Consider the following 13050-nt stretch of genomic DNA (forward strand, 5'->3'; position numbering starts at 1 on the left):
GGACACTGGACACTTTTAGATTGTGTGAGACCCAATGAATATCTGAGCGCTATGTGACAGGCTCGATGGCACAGCTGTGACCAAAGTGACTAGAGGATAAGGTAGATTTTGAATTTCTGCACACACTTGTGGACACTGGACACTTTTGGATTGTGTGAGGCCCACTGATATCTGAGCGCTATGTCACAGGCTCGATGGCACAGCTGTGACAAAAGTGACTAGAGGATAAGGGAGATTGGATTGCTTTTAAAAAAGCAGTTTGCAGAGCAGTGGGTAAACAGCAATGCCAGCCTGTCAGGAAGCCTTAAAAGGCAGCCCAACAACCAACACCACTGATACACCACTATATAGCCTCCCCTTGCACTGCACACAGTGACTGGTGTGTTGTGCAGGCCAAATTGCTATCAGCAGCAGAAGCAGTTTTTTTTTCTTCTCAGCAGGACAAAAAAAAAGCAGTTTGAGGTCCAATGAATATCTGAGCGCTATGTGACAGGCTCGATGGCACAGCTGTGACCAAAGTGACTAGAGGATAAAGGAGATTGGATTGCTTTTAAAAAAGCAGTTTGCGGAGCAGTGGGTAAACAGCAATGCCAGCCTGTCAGGAAGCCTTAGAAGGCAGCCCAACAACCAACACCACTGATACACCACAATATAGCCTCCCCTTGCACTGCACACACAGTGACTGGTGTGTTGTGCAGGCCAAATCGCTAGCAGCAGAAGCAGCTTTTTTTTCTACTCAGCAGGACAAAAAAAAAAATTGGGATTGCTTTTAAAAAAGCAGTTTGCGGAGCAGTGGGTAATCAGCAATGCAGGAATGTCAGGAAGCCTTAGAAGGCAGCCCAACAACTAACACCACTGATACACCACTATATAGCCTCCCCTTGCACTGCACACACAGTGACTAGTGTGTTGTACAGGCCAAATCGCGAGCAGCAGAAGCAGTTTTTTTTTCTTCTCAGCAGGACAAAAAAAAAAAAATTGGGATTGCTTTTAAAAAAGCAGTTTGCGGAGCAGTGGGTAAACAGCAATGCAGGAATGTCAGGAAGCCTTAGAAGGCAGCCCAACAACCAACACCACTGATACACCACTATATAGCCTTCCCTTGCACTGCACACACAGTGACTGGTGTGTTGTGCAGGCCAAATCGCTAGCAGCAGAAGCAGTTTTTTTGTCTTCTTCCCTGCCTAACGCTCTCCCTACAGAATCAGCAGCAACCTCTCCCTATACTGAGATCGGCAGAAGTAAGATGGCGGTCGGCGTGCACGCCCTTTTATACCCCCTGTGACGCCCACCAAAGCAAGCCAATCACTTGCATGCCCTTCTGAAAGATGGTGGTGACCCCTGCCTATGTCATCACGTTGCCCACAGTGTCCGTGGATCCTGATTGGCTGAAAAAGAGCGCAAAACAAACTTTTGAAACGCGACTTTGGCGCGTAAGTCGCCGACCTCGTGGCCCACCTCATCCTAGGGTCGGGTTTCGTTTCATGAAACCCGACTTTGCCAAAAGTCGGCGACTTTTGAAATTTTTCGACCTGTTTCGCTCAACTCTAGTCTGAACCCATGCAATGTGATAGGGTTTTGTCTAGGGTGCAGGAGTTTAGAAGGCGTAATAAGCTGTGTTTTTTCTGTGGAGACGCCTCTCATACTATTTCTGACAGCCCTAAACGAGAGAAACGTTTTGCGCACACATTTGCTGTGGGCAGTGTACAACCTAAGTTCCTTTTGGCAATTACTCTGATCTGCTCCTTATCTACATTTTCCGCTAAGGCTTTTGTGGATTCAGGAGCAGCTTTGAATCTGAAGGATTTGGACTTTGCTAAACGTTGTGGCCTTCCCATGATACCCCTGCGGACTCCTATCCCTTTGAGGAGTATTGAAGCTACTCCTTTGGCAGAGAATAAACCCTAGTTTTGGACCCAGGTGATAATGCGGGTCGACCCGGACCACCAAGAAAATTGTAAATTTTTAGTGATGCACAATTTGCATGATACTATTGTTCTGGGTTTTCCCTGGTTGCAAACTCATAATCCTGTTTTGGATTGGAAATCTGTGTCTGTGGTGAGTTGGGGTTGTCAGTGTGTTCTTAGTGACACTCCTGTTTTCTCCACCTCTCCCCAGTCTCATGATATTCCTGATTATTTGGCTGATTTTTCTGATGTATTCAGTGAGAGTAAGTCTGCATCTTTGCCTCCTCATAGGAGTTATGACTGTGCAATTGATTTGATGCCCGAGTGTAAATTTCCCAAGGGTCAGCTTTTCAACTTATCCGTACCCGAACATGATGCTATGCGATCTTATATCAAGGAGTCATTGGAGAAGGGTCATATTAGACCATCCTCTTCACCCTTAGGTGCTGGGTTTTTTTTGCGACCAAGAAAGATGGTTCATTAAGGCCTTGCATTGACTTTCGTTCCCTTATCAAAATCACTGTTAAATATCAGTACCCGTTACCCCTGATTTCTGATTTATTTTCCAGAGTTAAAACTGCCTACTGGTTTACCAAGCTTGACCTCAGGGGGGCGTATAATCTTATTCGCATTAAGCACGGGGATGAATGGAAGAGGGCGTTTAATACTCCGGAGGGACATTTTGAGTACCTGGTGATGACCTTTGAGCTCACTAATGCCCCTTCTGTCTTCCAATCTTTTATGAACGATATTTTCAGGGACTTTGTGGATAAGTTTTTGATCATTTATCTGGATGATATTTTGATCTTTTCCCCAGTGATTGGGATTCTCATGTGAAACATGTCCGGACTGTGTTCCGGATTTTGAGGGAAAATTCCCTGTATGTTAGGGGATTGAAATGCCTCTTTGGTGTACAGAGGATTTCATTTTTGGGATTTATTTTGTCTCCGTCGGCTATTGAAATGGACCCGGCCAAGGTACAGGCCATTTATGATTGGGTTCAGCCCACTTCTTTGAAGGCTCTCCAGAAGTTATTGGGTTTTGCTAATTTCTATCGTAAATTTATAGGTAATTTTTCTGGTATTGTCAAACCACTGACTGATCTGACCAAAAAGGGCGCTGATGTGGTGAATTGGTCTCCAGAGGCAGTCTCGGCATTTCAGGAGCTTAAGCGGAGATTCACTTCTGCTCCGGTTCTACGACAACCTGATGTCTCACTTCCATTTCAGGTGGAGGAAGATGCTTCTGAGATTGGTGCAGGAGCTGTTTTGTCCCAAAAAGATCCGGTGACTTCTAAAATGAATCCCTGTGCCTTCTTTTCTTGAAAATTCTCCCCATCTGAACGTAATTATGACATGGGGAATCGGAAATTGTTGGCCATGAAATGGGCATTTGAAGAGTGGAGACATTGGTTGGAGGGAGCTAGACATCATGTTTTGGTCCTCACCGACCACAAGAATTTGATTTATCTTGAATCAGCCAAACGCTTGAATCCTAGACAGGCTAGGTGGACCTTGTTTTTCACGCGTTTTAATTTTGTGGTCTCCTCTTTTCCGGACCCTAAGAATGTTAAGGCGGACGCCCTTTCTAGGAGTTTCTTTGTGGATTCTCTTATTGTGACCGAGCCTACTACCATTCTAAATGAGGGGGTAGTTCTTTCCGCCATCTCGCCCGATTTGAGATGTGCCCTGGAGGAATTTCAGGAGGACAAACCTGAGCGTTGCCCTATGGGAAAATTGTATGTTCCTGACCAGTGGAGGAAGAGAGTAATGTCTGAAATTCATTGCTCCGTGTTGGCTGGTCATCCAGGTATGTTTGGTACCAGAGATTTGGTGAGTCGGTATTTTTGGTGGCTTGCCTTATCTCGTGATTTCAGGAATTTTGTGCAGTAGAAAACACTGTGTGCACTACTGTAGTGGTGCCAAGTTAGGTTCCCAAGCTATATATGATAAAATGAAAACCTGGCACTCAACTTAATGCTTGGTGAGGCAGTTTATTGTAGTACCAGAAAACGTTTCGGTCAATATAGACCTTCATCAGTTACTACAGTGTGAAAAAAATAAATAAATAAACAAAAATAAATAAGGTATGTACAAAAATCACATAAAATGCAATTCGGTCATGGATATATACAATATTATAAAAGAAATACTACAACAGAGACCAAAAAATATATCTTGGGTGCTCAGATTGAAGGAGAAAAGGATAAGACATACCATGCTAGTATGTTTGAAAGTAGGTTGAAGGAGAGCGCTTTTTATGTTATTCACTGATAACGCCTAAAAGAAGTGATTGACGCTGTTAAAGTGTATACATAAGGTCAATTAGGTGTTGTTACAGAATGGTACATACCAATAATCAAATGGTCAGATTGCTGCTGTAACGCAGGATAATCTGTAAGGTAAACGTCACGTTGGATGACATAAGACAGCGGTAAAGTATGCTGTATATCAAAGTTGTGAGTGTCGCTATAAATGGCGAGGTAGTTACCTTAATAGTTGAAAATATCAGCGCAGCCTGGTCCTCCTGGATGTAGGTAAACACCACTTGTCAGTGAAGACAGAGGCGAGCTGAGCTTAAGTGGAGGAAGGGCGTGTCTATGGCCTTGACGGACAGGAGGGTAGGGCCAATGGGAGAGAGCTGGGAGGGGATGTCAGCTGAACTAATATGGCTGCGTGCTCAGAAGCAAAATAGGATGCATTGTAGTGTAATAAAGGGTTATAGAGTCAGGATGCACTGTTTTTCTGTGTGAAATTCATAGCGGTATGGGGGGGAGACTATGAGGAATGTATATACATCAGAATGTATTAATTATGTGACCCTGTTTTTATCCATATGATGGGTGATTATGTATCACTTTGTGGGGGAAGAAAATATATGTACATGAATACATGAGAGACATTATTACATATGGAAACAAGTGGGAAAGAGGATGAAAAAATAAATACACCAAACAAGGATACTGAGGATGGATCCAAGAATAGAGATTAAATTTTCCATGGAAAGCATATAGTATAAGATGGGTGCAATCCGACAGAGCCATAGGGTGCAGATCACATCAATATAAGTGACTCTATAAAAAAGAGATAAAAGTTAGTCATGTTTGAAACGTAACCATAATCAACATTCCTATGAGACAATGGTACAAAATTATTTTACAAAAGATAATAAATCATAATCTCGGTTTAAACCTTTGGGTTCAAGTGTCTCAAGGGTGTGTACCCAAAAGGCCTTACAGCGTTTTAGAGTGGTGATCCTATTGCCACCTCGTCTGGGTTGAGGGACGTGTTCAATGACCTGGAACTGTAACTGGGAGATATAATGGCCAAAGGTGATGAAATGAGAAGGAATGGGAAGCAGAAGGTTCTTGCATCGAATGGTGGAATTATGTTTTGAGATCCTATCCCGAATGGCCTGGGTAGTCTCGCCAACATATAGTTGTCCACACGAACACTTTATAAGGTACACGACAAATGAGGTGTCGCATGTGAAAAATCCATTTATAGGAAAGCTTTTTCCTGTAAGGGGATGATGGAACTTATTGCCTTTAAGTACATTGCTGCACTGCATACAAAGCAGACAGGGGAATGTACTTGTCTTTGGTCTCCGTAGAAAACGAGAAAACGTTGTGTTTTGTAAAAGGTAGTGCCTATGTCAGCTTTGACTAGGCTGTCTCTGATGTTTGGTGCTCTCTGAAAACAGGGTAGAAAAGGATGCTGGAATTCTGGTATGTCAGGGTGGGCGGTAGAGAGAAGGTGCCAATTTTTCCTGATAGACTTGTGAATGATATAGGAGAAAGGATGAAAGGAATGGACAAACGGGATCCGGTTGGTGGGTCTATTTTGGGAGGAGGTTCTTTCAGACCTTGCTTCATCTAGTACTGAAGGGGGATAACCCCTTTCTGAAAATCGTGCAGACATCTCATTAAGCCGTACTGAACGGATAGTATTATCATAGACAATCCTGGACACCCTATGAAATTGGGATCTTGGAATCGCATTCTTTGTGGATGAAGGGTGTAGACTCTGATAATGTAACAAACTGTTACGGTCTGTAGATTTAGTATATAGGTCAGAGGACAGTATGCCACTAGGATCCTTGATGATCATGGTGTCCAGAAAATTCATCTTGTGTTAATTGTGACTAATTGTAAAAACAAAGATGGAAAGCGCACATAGGGTGTATCGTCTGGAAGAACCACAATAGCAAGCAAGCCCAATCAGTTAGACTCACCTGTTGAAGTTGTGTGAGTCACAACAAACTGGGAATCACTCATAAAGGTCCGGTCGTCGCTGGTATCCCGCTGGTAATGAATAAAACAAATCCAGAATGGAAAAAATCCAAAGAGGAAAAAAAAAAAAAAAAAAGAGCCGGGCTGAATAAACCGCGCTGACCAGAAAAAAACGCACCTTCGGCAGTCCATATAATAAAAAACTTCTTTAATAAGCCTACACGTTTAGTGGCAAAACCAGCCCTGATGAAGTGGCTGGTGTTGCCACGTAATGCGTAGGCTTATTAAAGAAGTTTTTTATTATATGGACTGCCGAAGGTGCGTTTATTTCTGGTCAGCGCGGTTTATTCAGCCCGGCTCTTTTTTTTTTTTCCACTTTGGATTTTTTCATTTTGTATTTGTTTTATTCATTTGACTAATTGTAAAAGAAATACCTGGCCAGGAGGAATTGAGTATATCAAAGAAGGAGAGACGGGACTCAAACGTGCACCCCCATATGCAAAAGACATCATCGATATAGCGTTTCCACAGAAGAGCGTTGGATTTGAATAAGTCATTTTTGTAGATGATGTTTTCTTCGAAATCTGCCATGTAACAATTTACATACGGGGGTGCTACGTTCGAGCCCATCGTGGTGCCACAGATCTGTAAGTAAAAGGTGTCCTGGAATAAAAAATGGTTAGTGGTTAGAACAAGTGTTAAAAGTTCTATACAGAGGTTCACTTGGTCTGGGTCCATGTCAGAATTGGATAGTAGACGGTGGATGGAGTTGATGCCTTCAATATGTGGAATAGAAGTATATAGGTCCTTCACATCTAGTGAAACCAAAATGGTGTCTGTAGGGATGGTGCCCAATTCCTTTAAAGTATTTAGGAAAGCTCCTGTATCTAGTATGAAAGATTTGGCTTCGCGGATTAATGGAGTCAGAATTTTTTCTAGAAAGATGGCAATAGGTGACAGGATAGAGTCGCTTGAAGCTACAATCGGTCTCCCGGGTAGATGTTGTAAATTTTTATGACCTTTTGGTAATGTATAGAAAACTGGTGTGACTGGGTTGGTATTGGTGAGATAGTCACAAGTTTTAGTATCAAGGACACCTAGAAGTGAGTATTTATGGAGTATATCAGAAATCTTGTTTCTTATGGAACTAGTGGGGTCCCTGGTCAGTGACTGATAGATGGTATTGTCGTTAAGTTGGCGTAGAATCTCAGAAAGGTAGTCGGATTTATCCATAACTACAATAGCACCACCTTTGTCCACCGGTTTTATAATTATATTCTTATCGTCCAGAAGGGACTGTAGGGCTTGGCGTTCAGTAGAAGACAGGTTCGATGGATAATGTAATCTACCTTTATCAATGTCAGTCCTTAGTGTCTGGAAAGAGTCTTGCACAAAATCTATGAACGTCTCCACTGCATGTGATGCATGAGGCGGTCGAAAGTGGCTTTTAGTGCTCAGGCCTAAACTCTGAGATGACAACAATTTAGACTGGTCACAAGTAGAGGGATTAGACACTATGGGGGGAGGAATGTTGGAGAAATGAACTTTCAATCTTAAGGAGCGAAAAAAACATTGCAAATCCATTTCAAGATCAAAGGTGCGGCACCTGTATGTAGGACAAAAGAAGAGTCCTTTGTGAAGTATGTGGTATTCAGAAATACCCAATGGTCTAGAAGAAATGTTGATCACCAATGGGTAGGTAGCTGTGATCTCGCTACTCGTCCTGGATCTCGGTTCTTTTGTTGTTTGCCCCTGCCCCCGTCTGGTCCTCTTCTTCGAGGGAAGCGACGTCTCTGTCCTAAAAAATTCGTAGAACTGGAAGGGAAAAGTCCTTGATCCTGATCGGACCCCGAAGCAGAGTAGTCTGTGGAGGTACGTGTGTTTGGGCGACCGGTGGTTCGGCGGGAGGAGAAGGAATCTTGCCATCTGTAAACTCTGTTGGATTGGTAGTCCTCAGTGTCTCTGGTGAATTTGATGCATTTTGTATTCTCTGTTTCTTTGCGATGTTGGTCCATGTAAGTTTTGATCTGGGCTTTCAGGGAGCTCAGTTCGTTGGGAGTGCCAAGAGTAGATAGCTGTGATTCAATGTTCTTGAATAGAGTTGTCTTGAATAGAGTTGAGCGAAACGGGTTGGTCAATTTCAAAAGTCGCCGACTTTCGCAAATGTCGGGTTTCATGAAATGAAACCCGACCATAGCGTGAGGTCGGACACAAGGTCAGTGACCATGGCGCCAAAGTCGCGTTTCAAATGATGCTTCAGCGCCCTTTTTCAGCCAATGATGGAGGATGCACACTGTGGGCAATGCGATGACATAGGCAGCGGTCACCACCATCTTTGAGAAGGGCATGCAAGTGATTGGCTTGCTTTGTGTGGCGTCACAGCGGCTATAAAAGGGCGTGCACGCCGACCGCCATCTTACTTCTGCTGATCTCAGAATACGGAGAGCTGCTGCTGCTGCTGATTCTGTAGGGAGAGCGTTAGGCAGGGAAGAAGATACAAAAAACTATTTCTGCTGCTAGCAATTTTGCCTGTACAACACACCAGTTAGTGTGCAGTGCAAGGGGAGGCTATATTTTGGTGCATCAGCTCTCTTGGTTAATAGGCTGCCTTATAAGGCTCCCTGATAGCTGCATTGCTGTTTTCACACTGCTGTGCAAACTGCTTTTTTAAAAGCAAAAATACTTTTCATCCTCTTTTTTGCCCAGTTACCAAGCGTTCATTTTTCCACACTTTTGTGTGCAGCAGTCCTGCTTGTTAGGCTGCCTGCTGCCATACTTGGGACTGAGAGCGTCATTGTCAGCTTGCTAAAATCTCTAGGGAGATTCAAATTCTCCCCAGTCCTATATAGACATTTTATACACCATCCAATTTCAGCCTGTTATATTGAGGTGTAATCTACACTAGGCCTGAGATAATAGTTCAGTGTCCTCAAGTCTGTGGGGAGATTCAAATTCTCCCCAGTCCTTTATAGACATTTTATACACCATCCAATCTCAGCCTATTATATTGAGGTGTAATCTACACTGGGCCTGAGATATTAGTTTAGAGTCTTCAAGTCTGTAGGGAGATTCAAATTCTCCCCAGTCCTATATAGACATTTTATACACCATCCAATTTTAGCCTGTTATATTAAGGTGTAATCTACACTGGGCCTGAGATATTAGTTCAGTGTCCTCAAGTCTGTAGGGAGATTCAAATTCTCCCCAATACTATATACACCTTGTACTTTGTTTTATAGTACCATATTGCTGGTGGTATTTTTTGTACATTTTCCCAAAAATGAGGAAGTGTGTTGGAAGAGGCCGTGGAAGTGGGCGTGGGTTGCCAGCTGGTAATGATGGTGTTGGTGGCGGTGGTGGATCTGCTGGTAGTGGCAAAAGCACAATAGCACCTAATGCAGGAGGTGTTGAGCCTGCATCATCATCTGGCTCCACAAGGCCTCGAAGGCTCCCTTTTCTGGGAGTAGGTAAACCGCTTTTAAAGCCGGAGCTTCAGGAACAAGTTTTGGCTTACATTGCTGACACAGCATACAGCTCTATCGCCTCCTCTTCTGAACTTTCAAAAAATAAAAGCACTGAGTCGTCATTGAAGGCTCATGGTCAGGAACCACACCTTTCCTTGTGTCCTTCACCCCTACCAAAAGTAAAGGATGCGGCAGGCCACACTACAGATTACTCCATGGAGCTCTTTTCACATACCATGCCAGGGTTATCAAGTCAAATCATGAATTACCCAGTCCAAGAAGAATCTGACATGGAGTGCACTGATGCACAGCCACTGCTAGATTTATCTGCTGGTACATTCACTCAGAGCACTACATTGTCCTCGCAGTGTACTGAGCCAGAATCTGACCCTGATGAAACTCAGGTGCCCCTTCCTGCCTACTATACCACCAGACACGGTGACACAGAGGAAGGTGCACATGACATTGAAGAGGAGGTGATGGATGACCCAGTTGTTGACCCAGATTGGCATCCATTGAGGGAAGAGGGTGCCGCTGCCAATAGCTAAGAAAAGGAGGAGGAGCATCCGCAGCAGGCATCGACATCGCAACAGCTGTTATCTGGCAGGCCCGGAGCAGTCCAAAAACGGGTTACAAAAACCAAAAGAGTTGCAGGACAGCTAGGCCATAGGGTAAAATTAGCATAGCGTGCAAGGCCTCAAAATGTCTTCCATAGTAGGAAGAGTGCAGTGTGGCACTTTTTTGAATAAAATTCTAATGATCAGGCAAAGGTTATCTGTAAGAAGTGCGAAAAGACCTTTAGCCGAGGGAAAAATCTGAGAAATTTGAATACCAGTTGAAGGCTTAGACATTTAACCACCATGCACTTGCAAGCGTGGACGGACTACCAAACCTCACGTACTACATGTGCAACTGCTCCCAATGAAGGTAGTCAGCAACGGTACATCGTTTCCCCCACTGTAAGCCCACCGGTTAGCACACCACCAGCAGCAAATGTTGAGGTGTCTTCGCAAGGCCAAAGCAGTCAGGGAATCACAATGTTATTGCTACGAAAGACTGAATCTAGGCCATCAGAAAGAACACCAACTCCATCATCATCATCAACCCTCTCTCAGTCCACCATGTCCACCGCTAGTTCCACCATATGCAGCTCTCAAGTCCAGTTCACGCTACCAGAGACTATGAGTAGGACAAGAAAGTACTCATCCTCTCATCCGTGTACACTGGGTTTGAATGTCCACATTGCCAAACTAATCTCGTTAGAGTTGATGCCCTACCAGTTGGTTGAAAGCGAAGCTTTCCGCGAGCTCATGGCCTACGCAGTACCACGCTATGACCTACCCTGTCGGCACTTCTTTTCTCGCAAAGCCATCCCAGCCCTCCACCTTCATGTGAAAGACCGCATTGTCCATGCACTCAAGCAATCAGTGAGTGGGAAGGTGCACCTCACAACAGATGCATGGTCCAGTACGCATAGCCAGGGCCGTTACGTGTCCATCACTGCACACTGGGTTAATGTGGTGGATGCAGGGTCCACAGGGGACAGCGGCGGTGGGACAGTGCTGCCTAGCCCACGGTATAGGAAACAGTTGGCTGTAGGCGTTCAACCCTCCTCCTCCTCCTCCAGAAGCGAAAGCTCATCCACAGAGCGCAGTCGCACAAGCACTCCATCCGCAGCTGCCAGTGTTGCACACTCGGTGTCCCACTATCGAACATCTAGTGGTAAGCGTCAGCAGGCTGTGTTGAAGATGATGTGTTTGGGCAACAACAGACACACCGCGGAGGAACTGGCCGACTACTTGCAGCGACAAACTGAGTCATGGCTGGGCAGTCTACATCTTGAGGCAGGCAAGGTAGTTTGTGATAACGGCCGGAATTTTGTGGCAGCCATAGCCCTTTCAAAACTCCGACACAAACCTTGCCTGGCTCACACCTTGAACCTGGTGGTGCAGTGCTTCCTCAATAATTATCCAGAGTTAACCCTCCGTCAGGCGCAATAGATCTGACAGGCACACAGTAATTAGTTTCACTTCTCTCTCCTTGCCCACTTATCAGAAAACCCCACCCCTCCTAGTTATCTCCTGACTCTACAGGCTCTGTGAAACCTGATATCACAGTGACTCAGCAGACCTTCTAGTGAGCAGATATCAACACTTTGGCTTCTCAGGCACATTGCGCCTGATTTCAACACAAATTGAAAGGTTAGTATTTTCTTTATTTAATTAATCACGATTGTGTATTTAGCTTGTTTTATGAAGGATTAATGCTAAGTTAGTGTACATAAGTACTGTTTTCTTAGACAAAAGGAGGGTGGCTTCTAAGGCACATTGCGCCCTAACACATACTCTTTCTCTCTTGCTTCAGATTTTCTGCTGCAATGGCCAGAAAACAGTATGATTCATCTAAACCCCTTCATTTAGAAGAAATGAAGATTTTTTTGTTAGAAGATGATGAGGAAGAACCAGCAGTAACTGAGGATTTAGAGGAATCTAGTGACATTTCATCTGAAGATGAGGTAGCAGAATGTAACACTGATTCTGGAACAGAGCAGGATAGTGATGACACTGATACAGAGGAAACAGACACAGATCTAGCTTATTATTTGGGCAAAGATAAAAATGCAAAGGACGTCCCAAGGATGTTCCAGAACAAACACCGACTCTACCACCTTCTAAAAGACGCAGTTGTACTACCTGCTCATTTGTATCTGGTTTCAGAAGGCTTTCTAAATATGACTGCAAAATATGTAAAGAATCAATCTGCCTTTCCCATGCAACTTTCGTCTGCCAGCCTTGCTTTTCTAAGTGTACCTGTGCTGCTTCTGCTGCAATTGAAACCACTGAAGATGAGTAGAAAATAATTATGTAACATCTAAGTGCAATATCCTTTAAGTTTTTTTCCATAATTTTATATTTAAGCAATAGTTAAGTAAAGATAACTGGAGCCTATTTGGCGGTACTACCGAAAAGTCGTACTTTTAGTTTTAATAAGTTTATGGTTAATAAATGTTTTTTTTTGCATCTGATTTGGTGTAATCTCTTTTAATACATTCCTTTGAAGGTCACTGACTACTTCTATAGTCCTGAAATTGAAATATGTAGCTACTATAGGTGGTTTTCTGACCTGTGCTTGTCAGGCACATTGCGCATGAACTGAGGAGAATCTATATTGCGCCTGACGGAGGGTTAACAGGCCTGCTCCAGAAGGACCGAAGACTGTGCTCGCACATCCGCCGGTCGCCCGTACACTCCAGTCGTATGCAGAAGCTGCAGCAATTGCTCCAACTTCCCAAGCACCGCCCAATTATCGATGTTGCAACAAGGTGGAACTCCACCCTGCACATGGTTGAGAGGCTGTGCGAACAGAGGCAGGCTGTAATGCATTTGTGGGAGGATACACGGCCAGGCACGTTGAGGGCAGACATGGAGTTGTCTGGTGTGCAGTGGTC

At 44.1% G+C, this 13050-nt stretch overlaps 1 long non-coding RNA gene across 1 annotated transcript; it reads left to right on the forward strand.

Annotated features, from left to right (window-relative positions):
• Positions 1-11583: 11583 nt before the first annotated feature.
• On the forward strand, positions 11584-12627 carry LOC141075763 (uncharacterized). The gene is made up of 2 exons (XR_012227340.1): positions 11584-11803; positions 11967-12627. It is a non-coding gene; the product is annotated as an uncharacterized lncRNA (long non-coding RNA).
• Positions 12628-13050: the final 423 nt, after the last annotated feature.

The sequence above is a fragment of the Dendrobates tinctorius genome, unplaced genomic scaffold (genome assembly GCF_039654945.1).
Source record: "Dendrobates tinctorius isolate UK_male_01 unplaced genomic scaffold, ASM3965494v1 ptg000370l, whole genome shotgun sequence".
Classification (NCBI taxonomy): domain Eukaryota; kingdom Metazoa; phylum Chordata; class Amphibia; order Anura; family Dendrobatidae; genus Dendrobates; species Dendrobates tinctorius.